Below are 23,909 nucleotides of genomic sequence, written 5' to 3'. Positions count from 1 at the left end.
ACATTATTCTTGGTAAAGCAGACACCTATATAGAATACTATATAGTCATTAAAAATAATGAGTAATCTATCTTTACTGACATGGAGAGATTTTTTTTTTTTTAAAGATTTCATTTATTTATTCATGAGTGACACACAGAAAGAGGCAGAGGGAGAAGCAGGCTCTATGCAGGGAGCCCGATGTGGGACTAGATCCCCACACTCCGGGGTCACGCCCTGAGCTGAAGGCGATGTTCAACCACTGAGCCACCCAGGCGTTCCCATGGAGAGATATTTATAACACATAAATTGATCAAAGGAGTTTATAAAAAACATGATCTCACTTTTGTTTAACATAAGAAAAAAAAGTACTAACATGCATATATGTATTGAAAGATATGTATCAGGACACCTGGGTGGCTCAGTGGTTGACCGTCTGCCTTTGGCCCAGGGCATGATCCTGGAGTCCCCGGATTGAGTTCCACATCGGGCTCCCTCATGACGCCTGCTTCTCCTCCTTCTGCCTGTGTCTCTGCTTCTCTCTCTTTGTGTCTCTTCTGAAGAAATAAATAAAAAATTTTTTTAAAAAAGAATAAGAAAATATATGTATCAAAAATATCATTTTCAGGGGCACCTGAGTGGCTCAATGACTGAGCATCTGTCTTTGGCTCAGGTTGTGAACCCAGGGTCCTGGGATTGAGTCTGCATCAGGTGTTGAACTAAATATAATTTTAATTTCCTTCAGTTTTTTTTTTGTATTTTCTGAATTTTTTACAATGACTATCTTATCAATTTCATAATCAGAAAAGACAAAAAGGATATTTCTAATCAGAAATGACAGGATATTTCTATTAAAATATATATATAATTGTTTACTGATATATATATATATTTAAAGCTTATTGTTTATTGATCCTTGCACTTTAACCTCTCTCTTTCTCCATCTTTCAATTCTGTTTGCCTCTAATTGGTGTACTGGTACATAAAGGTCCTAGTGACAAAATGGGAAAGATGACTGTTGCTGACTCCAGACTCCAAAAAGGTATCCACAATTAAGTCCAGCAGATAGAGACAATCTCTCCTATTGCTCCAGCAGAAAAATTGCAGGGCAGACTGATTGTCCTAACATTAATTAGAAACCAAACTATGGGGACACCTGGGTGGTTCAGTGGTTGAGCATCTGCCTTAGGCTCAGGGTGTAATCCTGGAGTTCCAAGATCCAGTCCCACATTGGGCTCCCTGCATGGAGCCTGCTTCTCCCTCTGCCTATGTCTCTGCCTCTCTCTCTCTCTCTCTCTCTCTCTGTGTCTCTCTTTAATAAGTAAATAAAATCTTAAAAAAAAAAAAAAAAAAACGGAACCAAACTGTGGAGGGGATTAAGTGGGAGTGAATAAGAGATGTAATTTTCTGATGGAACAGGTCTGGCCAGGGAGGACAGAGTCTACCTTGAGTTGGTTCCCGATAGAAAAGAGGGGTTTACCACCTGAAGAAGAGAGGAGGAAATGATATTGAGGAGACTAAAATAACAACGATCTATTCCAATACTCATTCTAGACACTCATAATAATGATAATGAAGTTCTTAAAAAGTTACCATGGGGTATAGACTGGCTGGCTCAGTCTATAGTGTATGCGACTCTTGATCTCAGGGTGGTGAGTTCAAGCCCCATATTGGGCATAGAGATTACAGACACACATACATATATACATAAGAGTCACCACAGAATTTTTCAATGTTTGAAAATTGGAAACCACCATTCAATACCTAAACCACAGTACTTACTCATTCAATAAATATTCATCAAATATATACTATGAACATAGAAGTCTATATTCTACGGGAATGAGCAGTAAAAGAACAAACAAAAAAACAAAATACACCTGCCTTCACGGATCTTATATTTTCAGACAATGGTAACAACTCTAAAAACTGAGTCTAAAATTGGCCTCTGGTGGGAAATTTTCCTGCAGTAGTGGAGAAAAGAAAATGCAATTTGGCTTTCATATAATTTTTATTTTTTACTTGTTTGTGCTAAGATCCTTATGCTTGAAAGAAATTCAGCTGAGTCATGAGATTTGTAAGCAAATGAGAAGAGTATTGGCTTTTGATATTGATGGAAAAGTATATTATCTAGACACACCCCAAGGTGTTGTGTAGCATTCTTGCACTTTAACTTCTGTGTTACTTCACCTGCCTTTATAGGGACACTAGGCAAACCAATGTCATGGTACCTTTTAAGGGTGGTTTGGACATAATGATGGAAACCCCATGAATTGGATTAATGGTCCTTATATAAGAGACCCCAGAGCACCCTGCTCTTTCTGCCATGTATGACACAGCAAAAAGATAGGGAGCAATTGATGAACAAGGAAGTGGTTTTCACAGGACACCAAATCTGCCAATGTGCTGATCTTGGACTTCCGAGCCTCCAGAACCATGAGAAATAAATTTTTGCTGTTTGAGCCACCCAGTCTATAATATTTTGTTATAGCAGACTGAACAGACTAAGACATTATTCTTGGTGAAGCAGACACCTAACACTGAATTTAAAAAGCTTTGGAAGGAGAACAAAAGCAAGTTTTGGCAAATGTATCTTTTTGCTTCTCTCTCTTTTTAAACCTTGAAGAATATAACAAGTATTACTCCCTAACACAGTGATTCTCAACTCTGACTACACGTTAGAACCACCTTTTGAAAAACACCTGGGAAGGATTGAGGGATGGAGCATTGATAATCCTATAAAAAAAGTACTTCAGGTGATTTTCACATGCAGATAGGATTGAGAACTACCTAAACAATAAGATATAGCCACTGGGGCGGTGGTGGATATTTTTAATCTACAACACTTGGTTATGTTCATTTTATTGCCAGTCTGTCCTCAATGAATCACTTTAACTCTTACCATTTATCCACCTTTAAAAGAAGGACAAGGGCGCCTGGGGGCTCAGCAGTTGAGTGTCTGCCTTTGGCTCAGGTCGTGATCCCAAAGTCCTGGGATTGAGCCTCACATCAAGCTCCCCACAGGGAGCCTGCTTCTTGCTCTGCCAATGTCTCTGCCTCTCTCTATGTCTCTCATGAATAAATAAATAAAATCTTTTAAAAAGGATAAGTGATCCTACATCCATTCATCCACTCATCTTCCTTTCATTCTTTTTCTCTCTCCTTTTCTCTTTCTCATTCATATATTCATTTAATCAGTCATTCATTAAACAAATATTTATTAGGGATAAGTACTGTGCTAGCTGCTAAGGATACAGAAATATAATTCATACTTCCATTCCAGTATTTATAATATTAATAAGATAGCACATGTAAATTAATCATCTTGAGATTCTCAAGTAAAGTTTCATTAAAAAAAAAGTTGCAAAAAAACACACACCAATCTTTTGCTTGCTTGATTTACTTTGTAAAAAATTGTGTTGAAGCTTGAGTGGCGGTGTTAGACAAACATCAACATTCCTGACCTTCTGTGCTTTCAGGAAGTCATATAGTAAGCTATCCATCTGCCACAGTGTAATTTTCAATCTTTTATATATTGAATGAAAGAATGTAAATGCCTATAATTCATTAGGTTCTACCCAAGAAAAGATTCAGATACTATCAACTTTAATTAGAAATTATTTTAAGCTAAGACTGTTCAGACGTCTCAGGAATATTCTGTGAGGTTCTATTACTTCTGATAGAACAAATCCCATACAGAGTCCAGCCGCATATCTTGATCTTTGGCTCCTATCTGATTCCCAAATCAGGTTACTTTGTAGATGAAGGCAGAAGCCTACATATTTAAAGATAACCAGGCACTTTTTTCCTGTGGACTGTTCATGCTGTTTTCCCCATTTTTAAGCTCCAGGTTGCAGTATAACAGCTGTTCAAAAAACTACTTCAGTGGCCAACTCTGAGACTAGGACTGCTAGATCCCTCTTGGGAAGTTGGACATTATCATACCACTGAAATAGTTACTGACACATATTTAAAGCTAAGAACAAATGCAAGCTCACCTCACCCACTAAAGCACCATGATCATTTCTGATGCAATAGTACACCCACCCAACTCCAAAAGACAAAAGAAAAATATTTTGAATAAAAATTGGCATTGGAAAAAAAAAATTAAAAAAAATAAAATAAAAATAAAAATAAAAAAATAAAATTGGCATTGGAAAAAAAAATTGGCATCGGGAAAACAATAGCAAGGAATAAAGGGAGAACAATCTTCCTTGCCAAGAACAAATTCAAAGCTAGTAGGTTCCAAAAGAGCAAGCCTTACCTATAGCATAAAGTTCCCTGGAATCAGGAGCTTGATGTTGGTACTACCACATAATTGTAATTATTATGAAGCATGAGTTTGCTTATAAGAAGAGAAATACACTCAAAAAAGATAAAGGAGAATCAACATGAAGGGAATGAAATAATTTTGTATCTAGGGGCAGACAGATTTACATTTCTGAGACATATAACCATTCAGTACTCAACATGAATAAATCATCGTGGCCTACGAAATAATAACCTGATTACTAATAATAGTAAGAATAGCTAAAAATTACTGAGCATTTATATTATGCCAGGCAGTATTAGTGCTTTACATGCATTATCTCATTTAATCCTTACAACACTCTTACTATTATTCCTGTTTTCCAGATGAGAACAATGAAGCTCTGAGAATTTATGTAAGTTAACACAGTTTATAAATACTGACACTGTGATTTGAAACCTAGACCTGGGGGATCCCTGGGTGGCTCAGGGGTTTAGCGCCTGCATTTGGCCCCCCACCTGATCCTGGAGTCCTGGGATCGAGTCCCGCATCAGGCTCCCAGCGTGGAGCCTGCTTCTCCCTCTGCCTGTGTCTCTGCCTCTCTCTCTTTCTTTTTTTTTTTTTCCTCTCTCTCTTTCTATGTCTATCATGAATAAATAAATAAAACCTTTAAAAAAAAATGAAACCTAGACCTGTCGGAATCCAAAACCCACGCTCTTATCTATCACACAACCCACTGTCCTAATTTACCACTGGAGATTTTTTGCTATAGCCATTCTTAAACCTTCTGCATCTTTGCAACTATTCTGGACCTTTTGCAATGTATCTGTCACCAGTAATAGACAAATCTCTAATGGTGATATAGTACACTGGTGGGGACTTGCAAACAGAAAGTAATTTGTAGCTGCTGAGTGTGCACTGCACAAAGCCAGTTGCACCCTCCAGTTGGGTGCAAATGTGAAAGAGAAAACAAAGCCCATCAATATATATTGTGGTAACTAATTACAAGGAAGAATATTGCTAAGACTAATTCCTTCTCTTTAAAATAAGAAAAATAGGGCACCTGGGTGACTCAGTGGTTGAGTGTCTGCCTTTGGCTCAGGTCATGATCCCGGGGTCCTGGGATTGAGTCTTGCTTTGGGCACCCTGTGGGGAGCCTGCTCCTCCCTCTGCCTATGTCTCTACCTCTCTCTGTGTCTCTCATGAATAAATAAATAAAATCTTTTAAAAAATAAGAAAAGTAAGAATTACAAGGGTTATGGGTTTAAAAGAAACTAACTGTTCTCCCTTTGTATTAAAAAGTAGTGAATACACACGCATACACACACAATGTCCAGATTAGCTTGGATAGGTTTTATGGGGATATTAGGTATGTTGAGCTGATGCAGCAGCTTCAAACTCCACTGGGAGAAATTATCCTAATAATGTGATAAGAAAGTAATTGATTTTGAGGGAAAATTTTTTTAAAGATTTTATTTATTTATTCATGAGAGACACAGAGAAAGAGAGAGAGAGGCAGAGACACAGGCAGAGGGAGAAGCAGGCTCCATGCAGGAAGCCCGATGTGGGACTCAACCTCAGGTCTCCAGGATCACGCCCTGGGCCGAAGGCAGGCACTAAACCTCTGAGCCACCCAGGGATCCCCCTGATTTTGAGGGAAATTTTTTTAAATGAAGATTTTTCTGGCAATACCAAGTCTTTTATTGTATTGCACCAAATGGAGTTGACTTCATTAGGAGTAGATTGTGAGTTGCTAAGGACAGGTTCTGGCCCACAATATAGGTTTCCATATGTTTTAGACAGCCTACATACATCCGATGTAGGTCTCTGTTCAACTTCTGAATTTAAGTTTAAAAACAAGTTTTAAAATTCACCACCCATTAACTTTCAGTTTAACAATGATACTTCTTGGGCAGCCCGGGTGGCTCAGCGGTTTAGTGCCTCCTTTAAGCCCAGGGCCTGATCCTGGAGACCCGGGATCGAGTCCCACGTCGGGCTCCCTGCATGGAGTCTGCTTCTCCCTCTGCCTGTGTCTCTGCGCCTTTCTCTCTCTCTCTGTGTGTCTCATGAATAAATAAATAAAATCTTTAAAAAAAACAAACAATGATACTTATTTCCATGCAAATAGTTGAAGGTTGAAAAAAGTCACTGAATCAGGAAAGGAGGGGAAAAATTCAGGTGATAAGCTTCAAGAGGTATAAGTATGCACTTATTATAAGTGTACATGAACATTTCCAATAAATATAGGAAAGTATGGCTGATATTTATAGGCTACTTACCCTGTGTTGGCCATGGTGTCAGAAAAACCAGGGTCACATCCCCAAAGTCAATATTGCTGCTGGGTCCCCCAGGAACACAGCTGAATCCAAGTGTGGTGATATACAGATACTACCTTTTAACAGTGGCTTCTAGCATCTGCAAGTGATTTAGTGTAGTGTATCACACACTTGACGGTGCCTAAGAACCACATGGAGAGCCTGTTAAAGATACTCTAAAGATTACTAGTCTTTTTTTTTTTTTTAAGAATTTATTTATTTATTCATGAGAGACATAGAGAGAGAGAGGCAGAGACACAGGCAGAGGGAGAAGCAGGCTCCCGGTAGGGAGCTCAATGCGCGACTCTATCCCTGGCCCGGGTCACACCCTGAGCTGAAGGCAGACGCTCAACCACTGAGCCACTCAGGTGTCCCTAAAGATTATTATTTTTTTTTTAATTTTTTTATTTATTTATGATAGTCATGAGAGAGAGAGAGAGAGAGAGAGGCAGAGACATAAGCAGAGGGAGAAGCAGGCTCCATGCACCGGGAGCCCGACATGGGATTTGATCCCGGGTCTCCAGGATCGCGCCCTGGGCCAAAGGCAGGCGCCAAACTGCTGCGCCACCCAGGGATCCCAAGATTATTAGTCTTAACCCCAGAGATTCTGATTCTGTAGGTCTGGGGTCATGTGGGAAAATCTGCATTTCTGATTAGCACGTAGGTGAAAGGGAAGCTGTCTATGGAAGGACCATGCTTTTAGTAAGAAAAGTATCTGTGAATAGAAAAGTTCACAAGTTCTGAATTTTAATCACATTCTTGTTTGAGTGCAAATCTGAATGCGGCACAGGGTAAACTCCAGGGAAAGCAGGAACTGGCAAAAGGTGTATATCCTTTGGCTTGTTAGAACCATGATTCATAGAAGAATAAAAAGCTATTCAATGGAGGTCCTCCTTGGAACTATCAAGAAAAGCCTTTTTGCTATATGATGATGCTGGGATGGTGTATACAGAAACTATTGAGAATGTTGACGGGGTCTAGCTGTAAGTTAGAGAAATAATTCAGCTTGAAGCAATATCCTGATTTCAAGCCCTTGACAGTTATGATTTCATGATCCTGGGCCAGTGGTCGGTACACCAGCAGCATCAACATCACCTTGGAATTTGTTAGAACTGAAATACGTGTGCAACACCTCAGACTTACTGAATTAAAAAGTCTGGGGATCCCTGGGTGGCGCAGCGGTTTGGCGCCTGCCTTTGGCCCAGGGCGCGATCCTGGAGACCCGGGATCGAATCCCACATCGGGCTCCCGGTGCATGGAGCCTGCTTCTCCCTCTGCCTGTGTCTCTGCCTCTCTCTCTCACTGTGTGCCTATCATAAATAAATAAAAATTAAAAAAAAAAAAAAAGTCTGGGGTGGGACATAGCACCCTGTGGTTTATCAAGCCCTCCAGGTGATTCTAATGCATACTAAAGACTGAGAATCACTGCCTGACTAGTGGTTCTCAGATTCGCTATACATGAGAATAAGAATTACCTGGGAGTACTTATTTAACACATAAATTCCTGTTCCCTCCTCAATGGGGGCCTAAATGTTATATACTTTTGGGGATTCCTAATCTAGACAACATTTACAGAACAGTGCCCTAACCCAGAGGCTTTCTAACTTTTTTGACCAGGACCACTATTTACATAAGGACTCAATAAATATAAATTTATTTGTAACTAAAACAAGAGTTTCATAAAACAATCTCTTACACATGTAAGAGTATTTCTGTTCTATCTCATTTTTTAAATGCTGGAGTTGAAAGAGGAATCCCAACCACCTCCATTTTGACCTCAGTTTGTACTTTCTAATTGATTAAGTTCTTTCCAGCTCATCTCTTAATTTAGTAATGGAAACTGAAACTACTCCCTCAAGCAATAACTGCCCTGAGCCAGCAAGACCCCAAGTGACTGACCCCAAGACAGTGATCGACCTGATCTTTCCTGCCCACCTGCATGTACCCACTGACCTTTGTCCCACATTTTCCTTATATAAACCTAGAAGTATTTTCAGCCCTATAAAGGCAGTCTTTGAGATGTCATCTATGATCTTTCCAGTGTTGGCCTTGCTGAGATAATTTCTTTCTTGTTTCACCACTACTCATTTCTCTGCCTTTGGATTTTGTCAGTGGCGAGCGGCCGAACTTGGTCTGTTTGGGACTTCTGAAGCAGGTGCTCTCACGCCCTTGGGCCCAGTTACAGTGGCAGAACTACTAAACTGATTTCATGAGCCATTAAAGGGCTGCAACTACAGCTTGAAAAACACACCTCGGATCAGTGCTTCCCAAATGTTACAGTATATTTGATTCACCTGGAGACCTTGCTATAATGCAAATTCAAATTCAGTAAGAGCGAGATGGGGCTTGAGATGGTGCATTTCTAACATGCTTCCAAGTGTTGCAAATGCCGTTGGTCCATGAATTACTCTTCCAGTGGCAAGGCCTGGACCATAAAAAGTGCAAGAAGGTAACAGCAACCTTGATGCCTCTCTCAGTCATGAAGCTCTCTTTATGATCGCGAGCTTTAGAAGAAATTGCAAGTAGACTGTGGTATTTATCCTGCCCAGATGTAATGGACAGTGAGTTGTCCTTAATATTGTCAGTAGGTAGTTATGGAGTTCAAATTCTCAACCTATGTGGGTGTAAGTAAGAACCAATGTGCAACAGATCATGAGGGGCCTGGGTGGCTCAGTTGGTTAAGTGTCTGCCTTCAGTTTAAGTCATGATCTCAGGGTCCTTGGACCAAGTCTCACGGCTAGTTCACTGCTCAGAGGGGAATCTGCTTCTCCCTCTCCCTTTGCCTCTTTTTTAAAAAAATAGGATTTTTATTTATTTACTTGACACAGAGAGAGAGAGAGAGAGAGAGAGAGAGAACAAGCAGCGGGAGCAGCAGAGGGGAAGGGAAGCCAGAAGCCGTACATGGGGCTTGATCCCAGGACCCCAGGACCATGACTCAAGCTGAAGGCAGACGTCCAACCGACAGAGCCACCCAGGTGCCCCTCTCTCTGTCTCTTCTACACTGCTCATGCACTCACTTCTCTCTCTCAAATTAAAAGAAAAAAAAAAAAAACCTTAATATCAGAATTGAAAAAAATAAAAGACTAACTAGGATCATTTAGTTTTAGAACAATGATGTGTGTCTCCTGTGTCACATTATTAATATATCCCTTCATATAGGTGAAGAACTTCAAAGGAGAAGGTGATACGTAGAGAGGTCAGAGTACTGCCAAGGCAGTGCTGGCTGACTGATCCCTCTAGGTTGGCACCATCTGGGTGAATTCACAAGTCAGTATCTGGCCCTCAGTCTTGAAGGCCATAGAGTTGTCCAGGACTCTGAGAAGATTCTGACATTAACCTCATTTATAGAGTCTACTATATAAAAATGCAAGTGCTGGCTTGTTTATATTATAATAAAAAGTATAATAAAAAGTCCAAGAGGACTTTGTGTCTTTAGTTGTATGTCCTTTCTCTTCCTTTAGGAACTTTATATGGGAAGACAAATTATAAGGTTGCTGGGAGAACACAGAATCAGAGAAAAGGACTTTCATTAAATATTTTAGGGACACCTGGGTGGCTCAGCAGTTGAGCACCTCGCTTCGGCCCAAGGTGTGATCCTGGAGTCCTGAGATTGAGTCTGGCATCGGGCTCCCTGCATGGAGCCTGCTTCTCCCTCTGCCTGTGTCTCTCCCTCTCTTTCTCTCTGTGTCTCTCATGAATAAATAAATGCTTATCTATCATCTCCAGAATATTGCACCTGCTACGAGCACCTTTTCATTTGGCCAGACTTTATTTTTATTTATTTATTTTTTTTAATTTTTTAATTTATGATAAATAAAATCATAGTTTCTTTTTTATTTTTATTTTTATTCTTTTTTATTTATGATAAATAAAATCATGTCTTTCTTTTTTTATAAATATCATTCTTTTTTAAAAAGATTTTATTTATTTATTCATGATAGACATAGAGAGAGAGAGAGGCAGAGACACAGGCAGAGGGAGAAGCAGGCTCCACACAGGGAGCCCGACGTGGGACTCGATCCCGGGTCTCCAGGATCGTGCCCTGGGCCAAAGGCCGGCACCAAACTGCTGAGCCACCCAGGAATCCCCTCTCTCTGTGTCTTTCATGAATGAATGCATAAATAAAATCTTAAAGAAAAAAAAAAAGAATCTCATGCAGACTCTGCACTCAGCAGGAGCCAGATATGAGGCTGGATCCCATGACCCTGCGATCATGACCTGAGCCAAAACCAAGAGTCGAGGCACTTAACTGACTGAGCCACCAAGGCGCTCCAATAAAGATACTAATTTTTTTTTAAATTTTCATTTATTTATGATAGTCACAGAGAAAGAGAGAGAGAGGCAAAGACACAGGCAGAGGGAGAAGCAGGCTCCACGCACCAGGAGCCGGATGTGGGATTCGATCCTGGGTCTCCAGGATCACGCCCTGGGCCAAAGACAGGCGCTAAACCGCTGCACCACCCAGGGATCCCTAAAGATACTAATTTTTAAAAAAATATTTTCCTCAACTCCCTGCATGCTGTTTCCTCCAATTCCCTTTGCTCTGTGTCTATTTCTGCCTTCCTCTTTTTTTTTTTTTAAGATTTTATTAATCTATTCATGAGAGACACACAGAGAGAGAGAGAGGCAAAGACACAGGCAGAGGGAGAAGCAGGTTCCACACAGGGAGCCCGACCCCAGGACCCCAGGATCATGCCCTGAGCCGAAGGCAGAGGCTCAACTGCTGAGCTACCCAGGCATCCCTCTGCCTTCCTTTTTAACAGAGTTTCTTCACTTTCCTGGTGACTTTTGACTGTCTGTTCATGTTTAGGAGTGAGGGATTAAAAAGGTACCTTGACTGGCTCAGTTGGAAGAACATGCGACTCTTGATCTCGGGGCCTGCAGTTTAAGCTCCCACGGCAGATGTAGGGATTACTTGAATAAATAAAACTTTAAAAAGAAAAAAAGAAAAGAGTGAGGGACTGAAATACCTGATTACAAGCTCAATGTGTATGAGGCTTGTTTCCTATGGACATTCCTATAAAGGGAGAGGTAGGTGAGAGTCTTCTGCTTGAGGACTATCTCTGACTCTGGGTGCAAACATTCCAGGAGTTGAGTTGGAGACCCAGAAAAGGGAGGGGCAGTTCCAGGATTTGGGAAACTCAATCCTCTTTCCAAGTTTTAGGTCTCACCCCTACTTTCTACTTTGCCTAATATCTCTGACCTCAAGGCCTTTCTAGTTCAAGAGGAGGTTGCTAGAGAAGGGATACCCGCTGACTCAGCTGGTGGACAGGAGTGATCTGTGGGCCCAACATTCTTTGTAATATTAGACTATCAACTTACCTATTTTCAGTTCACTTCTCAGCTTCTAACACACCTGGTATCTTCAGTGACTGACATTTTTTAGTTTCTGCAACAATCAGCTCGCTTCTTATTGGTTTCTCCTTTGGCAAGACAGATTCCTCTTCTTCTTTTTTTTTTTTTTTTAAGATTTTATTTATTTGACACGGAGAGAGGGCACACAAGCAAGGGGAGTGGCAGGCAGTGGGAGAAGTAGGCTCCTAGCTGAGTGGGGAGCCTGATGCGGAACTCAATCCCAGGACCCTGGGAATCGTGACCTGAACCCAAGGCTTAACCAACGGAGCCTCCCAGGCACCCCTGGTGATGTAGTTTTAGAATAGAGGTGAAGTTTGGTGGGGTGAGGTCCAGAGTTGATAACCAAGAAAGAATCTTGAGACATCTTTGGTACAAAATAGTGGTTTTATTAAAGTACAGGGACAGGACCAGTGGGCAGGAAGAGGGGCTATGAAGGGTTGTGAGGGGTGGCTGATTATATACCTACAGGGTTGGAGGAGGTAAGAAAAAGGAAGGTTTCAAAAGGATTTTTATGCCAAAGAGGACTCACCAGATACTGGAGGCCTTGACATTGTCAAGTTAAGGTTGTTTTTCTCTCTAGCAAGACATTAACTTAAGACAGTTGGGAACTTCCTGGAGGAATGTCACCCCCCAGGATTGGGTGTGAGCTTGTGCTTTGTCCTCAGCTAGAGTTCCCTCATCATCTGTCAAGATATTTCAATTTCCCTTTCTCTGTTTTACCAAATCAGCGACTAGTTTCCCATCCATTTTGCATTATTTTGGTCTCTTCCCTTTCCATCTTCATCCGCACGTTATAAATTTGAAATTTTTGATTCTGCCTCCTAATTATCAATGAAGTTTACTCCCTATCTGTCCAATCTCATCATTTTAATGTAGGCCCTCGTCATATCTTTCCTCTACTGTTACAATAAAAGTCTATGTGTTCTCCATGTTTTTCATCTTTTTCCATATCTACTGCTCTCCCCATTTTCTTTTTAAAACACAATATGATTTTTCTTCACTTCTCTGTTTAAAATTCTTTGAAGGATTTCCTGTTATTTGCTAGAATAAACTCCAAACTCTTCAAATACAATCCTCCTTCAAAAGTTGGATCTTGCACGTCTTTTCCAGTCCCATTCCTTGCCACCATCCCCAACATGGTACTCTATATTGTGGAGCAAACTATTTATTTTCTGACACACTCTCAGAACTTTACATAACTCCTTTCCTCTTCCAAAACATCCTTCCCTGTTCCTCTTTCTGGAAAACTATTTACTCATCCATCCAAGCTCAGATCAAACATCACATCAGAGAAGCCTTTCCCAATCCCCAAAATGAATTAAGTCATTCTTTTCTCTATACTCTCACAGCACTTCTCACAAAACTCTATTACAGCCATTTTATATTGCATGGTGATTGTTTATGAGCCTATTTCTCACACAATCCATCCTATTCATCTTTGTTCCCTTCTTTTTCCTACCCTCCCTCTACCTCTCAGCTTACAGCATGATACCTAGAACACAGTAAAGCAACTAACATGTATTGAGCACTTAGGCTCTTAATAAATATTTGTTGAATAAATGAAGGCAACACATAAGAGATTTCAGGAAGTCTGAGAGACCCTACTGCTGTGTTTTCTAAAGGTTGGTGAGGTCTGGAGTCAACCCCTTTGGTGCAAAGAGGTGATTTTATTAAAGCACAGTGACAGGACCCATTGGCAGAAAAAGTTGCTGTACTGGGGTTGTGAGCAAGGGCTGAATATATTCTATAGGGTTGAGGGAAATAAGGAAAAAGGGAAGTGTCCAAAAGGACTTTCATATACTAAAGAAGACACACAGGATACTGGAGGCCTGGCTATTGTCAAGCTAAGATTGTCCTCTCCCCCCTTTTTTTTAAATAATAAATTTATTTTTTATTGGTGTTCAATTTACCAACATACAGAATAACACCCAGTGCTCATCCCGTCAAGTGCCCCCCTCAGTGCCCGTCACCCATTCACCCTCACCCCCTGCCCCCCTCCCCTTCCATCACCCCTAGTTCGTTTCCCAGAGTTAGGAGTCCCCATGTTCTGTCTCCCTTTCTGATATTTCCCACACATTTCTTCTCCCTTCCCTTATATTCCCTTTCACTATTATTTATATTCCCCAAATGAATGAGAACATACAATGTTTGTCCTTCTCCGATTGACCCACTTCACTCAGCATAATACCCTCCAGTTCCATCCACATTGAAGCAAATGGTGGGTATTTGTCGTTTCTAATGGCTGAGTAATATTCCATTGTGTCCTCCCCTCTAGCAAAAGATTAATGTCAAGATAGTTGGAAGTTTCCTGGAGGAATGTCACACATATCCCACCCAGGAGTGGGGGAAGGTTGCAAGGTGGCAGCTTGTGTTTTGCCCTCAACTTGCCTTCTGCATCCTCATCAGATACCCTTAGGATTTTCTGATGACTTTATATTAAGGGTTTATACAAAACTACTACGCTTACAGGCACAGCTGTGCATTTCCTTCATTGTGACTAATGACAAGACAGGCATATGAATCTCAGACCGGCAAGGCTGTAAGTCAGGCAGGCTCTCCTGTAAGACATTTTGGAGCTGGCTCGAATCTAATCTCCAGAAAGTAGGAATTTTTATCTCTTTGTTTACTGTTGTATCCTCAGTGCCTTGTACATAGTAAGTACTTGTATTAGGGCACCAACAGGAAACAGATGGAACACTCAAAATAGGATAACTTGAGGGGAGACCATTTATAAAGGTGTAGGTGGAGTGTAGGGGAATCGCAAATGATAGGAAAGTAACCCAGGGTTTATAACAGTGACAAACTGTTACACCACCCTAAGTTGAAAATGGAGAAGTTATGTAGATACAGCTACCCTGCCCTGGAGAAGAACAATGACCGCCAGTCACAGCCAACCAATTACTGTAAAGGCCACCCCTCACCCCCACCCAGGGTAACCTCAGTCTAAATCACAAGGTTCAAAAGCATGTGGAAAAACTCAGGCTTAATGGCTGGCATTAATGCAAAAGGACTGTAACCTAGTATGGGAATCAAGCAACGGGAATCACTAAGCCAAGGTGGCAAATGCTATCACCATCTCTAAGCCAGGGCCTGGCCTATATGCGACCACATTTTCTTTCCACATTTCCTAATCTTGCCCTGAAGGCACACTTTCTTTGTCAGTTAGGGTCCTCTTTCTTAGTTGAAGTAAGGCCCTACAGTACTTTTCAGCAAAGGGCTCCAGGAAACTAAATCCTGCTGTTACCTAATATGAAACCTATTTGCCAAACTGGCTCCCATCAAATAAGAATACAAATAGCGTTAGTAGGGTCTTTCCAGTTTGAAATAGGTCCTTAGCCATCAGCTGGGGATACAAAGGTTGGATCAGCTCCAGAGAGAAGGAACTGCCAAGTGCTAGACCAAGCAGATTTTGGAGGGGCCCCCAGACAGCCAGGTTAGGGTTCAAGTTAGGATTCTGTTTCTAGGGGCATCTGAGTGACTCAGTGATTAAGCATCTGCCTTCAGCTCAAGTCACGATCCCAGGGTCCTGGGATGGAGCCCACATAGGACTCCCTGCTCAGCAGGGAGCCTACTTCTTTCTCTCTCCCTGCTCATTCTCTCTCTCTCTCTCTCTCTCACTCGCTCGCTACCTCTGTCTTTCTCTCTATCAAATAAATAAGTAAAATCTTAAAAAAAAAAAAAAAAAGAGGGAGGGCTTCTGTTCCTAAGGGAGGAAATAATGCAAATCATCAAAGTAAAAATTCTACAGATTGGTCAAAACAATTGAGAGTTGGGACAACTGCGTGGGTCAGTGGTTGAGTGTCTGCCTTCGGCTCCAGGGTGTGATCCTGGAGTTCTAGGATAGAGTCCCACATCACCCGGATCGGGCTCCGGGCATGGAGCCTGCTTCTCCTCTGCCTGTGTCTCTGCCTCTCTCTGTGTCTATCATGAATGAGTAAATAAAATCTTTAAAACAAAACAAAAAACAATTGAGAGTTGAGGAAAAGGCATATATAGGTATATAGGATATGTTTTTCAGGGTAAGATTGATTTCAGATTCATCTGCTGGTGGCAATGATATTTCTAACATACCATTAGGGATGGTGTGGATTGACTCCAGAATTTGGTATGACTGAACTCACAACAATCTTAGGTCCTGAAGCTTAGCAGGGAAAGATAGGGAAAGTAATAATCTGTTTTCCTTTTTTTTCTCCCCTCCTTTAAAAATGATTCTAAATTAAGCCAAAAGCTTTTTCTGTGAGTGTTTAATTAAAACAAGCATATGAGCTCGTAATAACTACTATTTACTGAGCATCTACTGTTTTACGCTTTAGGTATGTTCTCATTAATCTGCATAACAACTCTATAAGGTAGATACAATTATACTTACTTTACAGATGACGAAATGGAAGTTCAGAGCAATAAACAAATAAGTTGTAACGTTAGGGTTTTGAGCCAAGCTTACTTGGCTTTAAAGCCTGAATTATTTCTGGTACTTTAGCTGCCTATGCTATCCTGTTGAGACGCATGATTTTAATCAACCTCAAGCCTTGGATTCCTCTGGGTCATTATAAATGATGAGGACAAGCAAACTTAATGTGATAAGGCCAAAGGAGGATAGATATTAGTACATCACAAAATGTTAGCATGGTTAAGAATAACCAGAATATTTTATAACATCTTTAAATTTTTTTCATGTTAAACATTGAACCCGCTCATGCTCAAAGTTACTTTCTATGAGAGATCATCTCATTTTTGGTTTCTGAGGACAGGGTATTTGTACTATGCTATTTTTCACTTTCATACTTCCCTTCCCCTAATGTGTGGCCCAGGAACAGGCAACTGTCCTAAGAGCTGTCAGTCCTTCAGCTAGCCCGTGATCTCCCACTCTTTCTTACTTTGAAAGAACAAAGTAAGGGGATGCCTGGGTGGCTCAGTGGTTGAATGTCTGCCCTCACACTCAGGGCGTGATCCTGGAGTCCCAAGATCAAGTCCCACATCGGGCTCCCTGCAGGGAGCCTGCTTTTCCCTCTGCCTGTGTCTCTGCCTCTCTCTCTCTGCGTCTCTCCTGGATTAAAAAAAAAAAAAAAAATCCTTAAAAAAGAGAGAGAGAGAGAGAGAGAGAAAGAAAAACAAAGTAAGCCACTTGCCTGAGATTTTCTCACTTAGATACTGGAATTTGCAAATATAGAGAATATTAGGTAAGGATAGAATTGGAGCCTTGGTGGATCATGGCAAACCAAAGCAGAAGCTGTGAAATAAAACACGAAAAATAAGATAAACAAATATGTAACTCAGGGTTCTAACAAGAAAACAAAAAACATGTGCAAATGATAAGTTGAGGAGATTTTATGTACAAAGGAACTAATTAGAAATATGTGGGCAGGGTGTAAGGGAGCTATGGGGATCATAGAGGAACCTCATCTGGGTAGTAAGGGAGCTATTACCACCCTTAGACCTGAAGGGCCAAGTGAAGGAAGAGGTTAGAAGGGGAAAGTTGTGTAGAGAGAGTCACTTTGAGAGGAGCATTTAATCTCTGGTTGAGGGACAGTGTGCTTAAAGTGACCTTGCAAGGAGAAAGCCAGGAGAATAAATACAGTCCTCATTTTGTTCATATAATCTGTACAGGTCAGGCTTCCAGGAAAGAGAGCCTTATGGTGAAGGATGAAAAGTGGACCTGGAGGAGCAAACTGAAGATATTTTAGAAAAATAAAACAATGAGTAGAGGAAGGAGAGTAGAATAAATACATAGAGAGAAAAAGTGGCTGTCACAGAGTAAGAGTTGCTACCCACAAGAAAGACGAAAAGGATAGCTAATTCCTAGAGTTGCCTCAGATCCTGATGACTTTCCAGTTTGAAATCCAGTTCCAGTTTTGTTCTAAATATAGCTTTACAATAGACTCTCCTCCTTTAAAATAGCCTATGAGCAACCCGTGGTTGCTTGTAGCCTAATAAAATGCTGGGTACAATGAGAGTAGTTTATTCCTCTTAGAAATCCAGCAAAGTGGGGCTCCTGGGTGGCTCATTCAGTTAAGCATCCAACTCTTGATCTTAACTCAGGCCCTGATCTCATAGTTGTAAGTTCAAACCCTGCTTTGGCTCCATTTTAAAAAGAAAGAAATCCTGCAAACAAATACATTTCAGCCAGTTACTGAGAAAGAATCAAGACACTCTCCTCAGCCTTTTTAAGGTGTCCAGATTTAAAAATAAAGGTGTCAAAAAATAAAAATAAAAAAATAAAAATAAAGGTGTCAGTGTTGTGAAAACCACTTACGGTCAAAATTGAGAAATTATAAAACTGACCTAATTAAGTGAACTCTCTTGAATTATGGAAAACAAGCTGCTCTTTGAAAGGATCACAGACCATTCTACAGGAAATTAAAACAACAATATTTTTTTTTCTTTAATCATGTTCCCCCTCACCTTTATTGATTTATCAATATACCAAACTATTCATATTTAAAGTATAAAATTTGATATATGTATTTGTCACCACCATCAAAATAACATTTCTAGGGATCCCTGGGTGGCTCAGCGGCTTGGCGCCTGCCTTTGGCCCAGGGTGCGATCCTGGAGACCCGGGATCGAATCCCACGTCGGGCTCCCAGTGCATGGAGCCTGCTTCTCCCTCTGCCTGTGTCTTTGCCTCTCTCTCTCTCTCTCTCTCTCTCTCTCTGTGACTATCATAAATTAAAAAAAAAACAAAAAAAAAAAAACAAAATAACATTTCTATCTGCTCCAAAATATTTTGTACTTTGTAATCTCTCCCTCTACTTACATCCCCATGAAACTACTAATTAACTTTCTGCCATTTTGAGTTTTCTAGATTTTATATAAATATATTTGTGTAAACATATATATATAAATATAGCTTGATCTATTTTATTTATTTATTTATTTAGAAATTGAGAAAGAGAGAGAAAAAGAGAAAGAGAAGGAACATGGGGAACATGCAGAGGGAGAAGGAGAAGCAGACTACTCACTGAGCAGGGAGCCTAATGTGAGGTTCAATCCCAGGAGCCTGAGATCATGACCTGAGCTGAAGGCAGATGCTTAACCAGCTTAACCAGGTAGGGATTTCCACCCAGGAAATCCCTACCTGCTTTTTTTACTCTTCATAATTTTTCCGAGATTCAACTATTTTGTTTTATGTATCAATAAGTATCAATAATAATCCTTTTGTATTGCTCTATAGTCCTTACATTAATATACTTCAGTTTGTCCATTCACATCTTTTTAAAATTAGATTTAATTTTTTATTAAGATTTTTTATTTATTCATTTGAGAGAGAAAGAGAAAGCACAAGCAGGAGAAAAGGGAGAGGGAGAGGGAGAAGCAGACTCCCTGGTGAGCTGGGTGTACGTGTGAGGCTGGATTCTAGGGACCTGGAAATCATGACCTGAGCTGAAGGCAGACGCTTAACCATCTAAGCCACCCAGGTGCCCTGATGTCTTTTTTTTTTTTTTTTTTTAAGATTTATTTGGGGCAGCCCCGGTGGCTCAGCGGTTTAGTGCCACCTTCAGTCCAGGGCCTGATCCTGGAGACCCAGGATCGAGTCCCACGTCAGGCTCCCTGCATGGATCCTGCTTCTCCCTCTGCCTATGTCTCTGCCTCTCTCTCTCTCTGTGTGTCTCTCATGAATAAATAAATAAATAATAAATCTTTAAATAAATAAAGATTTGTTTGTTTGAGATGGAGAAAACACATGCGCATGGGTGGGGGGAGGGGCACAGAGAAAGAAAGGGAGAATCTCTAGCAGACTCCATGCTGAGCCTGATGTGGGGCTTATCTCATGACCCCAAGATCATGATCTGCACTGAAACCAAGAGTGGGATGCTTTAATCAACTGGGCCACCCAGGCACCCCATCATGTCTTTTTTAAAACTAAGGTATAATTGACATACAACATTATCTTGGTTTCAGGTATATGACATAATGATTTGATATTTATATATATTGCAAAATTACCACTACAATAAATCTAGTTAATATCTGTCACCACATATAGTAACAGAATTTTTTTTCTTAGGCAAAAAGCTTTTAAGATTTACTCTGTTAGCAACTTCCAAATATGCAATATAGTATTATTAACTATAATTGCCATGCTGTACTTTATAACCTCATGACTTACTTATTTTATAACAGTACTTTGTATCTTTGACTCTTTTTTCCCATTTTATTCACCCTTCACCTCCTTCTGGCAACCTACAATCTATGAAATTTTTATTGTTATGTTTTTTTTAAGATTCTACATATAAGTGTGACAATGCACCCAGCGGTCCTACAGATCTATCTCTTGTTTCAACAGTGTTTGGACAGAACAGACAGGGATACCCCTTCTACCAATCTCTGACAACCCTCTAACCTTTTTTCCAGTGACAACTTTTGGAGCCATTTTCTTGGCCATCCTGTGCTTCCTGGACACCCTATTTTGAGTTTAGCTCCTTATTGCCAATCAACCATGAGCTCCCAGATTCATCAGAATTATTCTACCAAGATGGAGGCCACTGTCAAGTGCCTGGTCAACATGCATCTGCAGGCCTCCAACACCTACCTCTCTCTGGGCTTTCATTTTGACTATGATGATGTGGCTCTGGAGGATGTGGGCCACTTTTTCTACAAGTTGGCTAAAGAGAAGCACAAGGGTGCTGAATGTCTCTTGAAGCTTCAAAACCAGCATGTTGGCCACATCCTCCTCCAAGATGTGCAGCAGCCATCCCAAGAAAACCCTGAACTGCCTGTGTTCTGGAAAAGCCTGAACCAGGCCCTTTTGGAACTGTATGCCCTGGGTTCTGTCCTTGCTGACCTCCCATCTCTGTGACTTTTTGGAGAACCACTTCCTAGATGAGGAGGTGAAACTCACCAAAACGATGAGTGACCACCTGACTAACCTTTTCAGGCTGGCCTCTAGGCTGGGCTGGGCAAGTATCTCTTTGAAAGGCTCACTCTCAAGGAGGATTAGTAGCCTCTGGAGCCCAGCAGCTTAACCAACTGGAGCCACCCAGGCAGCCCTCCAACACCATTTATTGAAGAGACTGTCCTTTCCCCAGTGTGTATTCTTGGCTCCTTTGTCATAAATTAATTGACCATGTATGTCTTGGTTTATTTCTGAGTTCTCTATTCTACTCCATTGAGCTATGTGTCTGTTTTTATGCCAATACCATATTGTTTAGATTACTATAGCTTTGTAGTATAGTTTGAAATCAGGGGGTTTAATGCATCCAGTTTTGTTGTTCTTTCTCAAGGTAGTTTTGGTTATTATACAACTGTTCATTTTAAGGTAGAAAATAGGAATAATATTTTTCTGGAAGGCCAAGAGATGTCAGAAGCAATTGCTTTAGTAAATGGAAATTCAAAGCATTAGACCTGGAGCAGTGATCTTGGTTGGTCATTCATTGGGTATGGGACTTGGGTCCAATAACTTTAATCTTGCTGAGCTTTGATTCCCTCATCTGTAAAAGAAGATTGATAATACTTGAAGGGTTTTGTGAAGATTAAATGAGATAATTTATATATTTAGCTCTGTTTAAATATTAACTTTGATTACTATGAAACCGCAGGCAAGAAAATTAAAAAGTTAGGTCCTCTTTGTGGACTTCTATATCAAAGGCCAAAAGACACAATCAAGTATTACAGCTCTGAGCAAAAAGATAAAATATGTTGGTCAATGTTTCTTCCTCCTTCTTCCTCCATTTCCTCCTATCCCTCTTCCTCTACTACCTTTCTCCTTCTCCTTCCTCCTAGCTGTTTGTTATTTTTGTTGCAGGGTGTCTCCTTCTTCTTGAGGGCAAGATCCATTTCCTTTCTTCTGCTTTCATATTACTTAACATACAATTCTTATATCGGTTCTCCATGAATATTTATTGAGGTAATAAAATACTTGTGCAGTATTTTATAGATTTTCAGATACATTATCTCATCCTGATCCTCAAAATTTCCCAGGGAAGTAAGGATAACACATAATGTTATCCCTATTATCAGATGAGGTTACCAAGGCTCAGAGAGGTTAAAACTAGCTGAGATAATAAAGTAGTTCTTTAAATGTCAGCTCAGAGTGCCTTTACTTTGGGATACTGCCTACAAACATTCTCAACAGGATTTGGGTGGGTTCTTTGGCCTCCAGTTAATACTACTATATAAAATCTTTGCAGGATAAGATCGAACTTTATTTTTAGAAAACTAACAGTTGATGGCATGTTGATGCTTATATTGCAATATATGTTTTTATAGAGAACCACACAAGATCTAAAGTTTTCAGGATATAGTATTAGGACTTCCTTCTAAATACAATTCTGAGCAAAATAAGAACTTAAAGTTACTGTTTAAGTATTCATACTAGTTAAAAGTATTTTCTTTCTAGAATTTTGTTTCTAATTTAATCAGTATGCTAAATATTGCCTAAGGATTAATCATATCCACGTTTTCTTATCTCCTTTTATCTGATCTTACTGAGGACTTTTTTTAAAAAGATTTTATTTATTTATTTTAGAGAAGGAGAGCACAGGGAGAAGGGCAGCTGGGGAGGGAGAGTGGAAGAGGGAGAAGGAAGAAGGAAAGGGGCAGAATCTCAGACTGTCCACTGAGCATGGAACTCTATGTGGAGCTTGATCTCATGACCTGGAGATCATGACCTGGCCACAACCAAGAGCTGGATGCCCAAATGACTGAGCTACCTAGGCACTCTGACATTTTTTTTGACTTATTGCAAAAATGTAATAATTTGCAGCACATAATATATCCATTGTACAATTTTGTCTTTTTAGAAAGTTCAGGGTTTTAATTATCATTAGGTCAAATCTTGCTTCCCTAACTCTCATAAAAGAGTTTTTTTGTTTGTTTGTTCGTTTTTGGTCCTTTAGCTAAAAGAACATGACATGATTGGGAACCCTTCTTGTACAATCACTTTGTATTTCTATTGCTTGATCTAAAATTAGACGTTGTCTCATAGGATCTAAATTGGAACTTTTTATGGTTAGCATATGACAAAGAGCTCAGCAAATGCCACCCTGACATGGGACAAGCTGGACTGTTTACTCTTCATAATTAAAGTTGTTGATGCTATTACTGTAACTTCTTATTTTGAAAATATAATAAAAACTATTTATGATAAAGAGGGACTCAAAATCTAGCTGGATTACCATAATTCTAGCTCCTCTAATAGAAGTGAATTCTTAAAGATACAGAAAATGAGATTTCATATTTCATAGTCTGAGTTTTAACATAGTCTGAGTTTATAACATAGTCTGAGCTTGTACTATATTAAGTTTTCTTAAAATTTAGAAACTTATAAACCTAATTTTAAGATTTTTGATTAGTTTGATATTAAATGTTCTATTAATTAAAGAATGCTAACAATTCTTAACTATAAGAACTATTGGCTGTAATTAAATAATTAATTAATTAATTTATGAGAGAGAGCACAAGTGTGCACACACATGTGAGCAAGGGGAGGGGCAGAAGGGGAGGGAAAGTGACAAGCAGACTTGGTGGTGAACACGGAGCCCTACACGGGGCTCAGCTCCGTTCCACAATCCTGAGATTATGATCTGAAGTCAAGAGCACAATGCTTAACCAACTGAGCCACCCAGCCACCCCGAGAATTATTGGCTGTGTTTTAAATGCACTAGATAGCACACCTGTCTTGTTCTATAGTTGGTAACAATCCTACAATACTTTAGACTGGTGAAATTTAAAATTTAGCAAACCACAATTGATAGATTAAGAAAGAAAGACCTAAGCATATATTTAAGATTCTAAAAATAATTACTAGAAGAAAACAACAAAAACTGAGGGGAAGAGTAGATAAAGTGAGAAACAATTTAAGAGTGCTAAATTTTGTTATCTTTCATAATTAGCAATCAATAGATGTTGGTAGTTGAAAAGTCAAGAGATGGAAATATCTTTATTTTTATTTTATACCTTGCAATACCGTTTAAAAATGTTTAGTCTTGTGCATACATTACTTGTATAATTAAAAAATTAAAACATGGCATAGTACTATTTTAAAAATACCACTTAGCTAGAACAATTATT

The 23,909-nt window shown here is 39.9% G+C and overlaps 1 pseudogene; it reads left to right on the top strand.

Moving 5' to 3' along the window:
- Window positions 1–20,853, top strand: part of LOC112652027 (ferritin light chain-like) — a 31,556-nt pseudogene extending 10,703 nt beyond the window's left edge.
- Window positions 20,854–23,909: the final 3,056 nt, after the last annotated feature.

The sequence above is a fragment of the Canis lupus genome, chromosome 4 (assembly GCF_003254725.2).
Source record: "Canis lupus dingo isolate Sandy chromosome 4, ASM325472v2, whole genome shotgun sequence".
Classification (NCBI taxonomy): Eukaryota; Metazoa; Chordata; class Mammalia; order Carnivora; family Canidae; genus Canis; species Canis lupus.
This window is presented reverse-complemented; position numbering and strand designations above follow the sequence as displayed.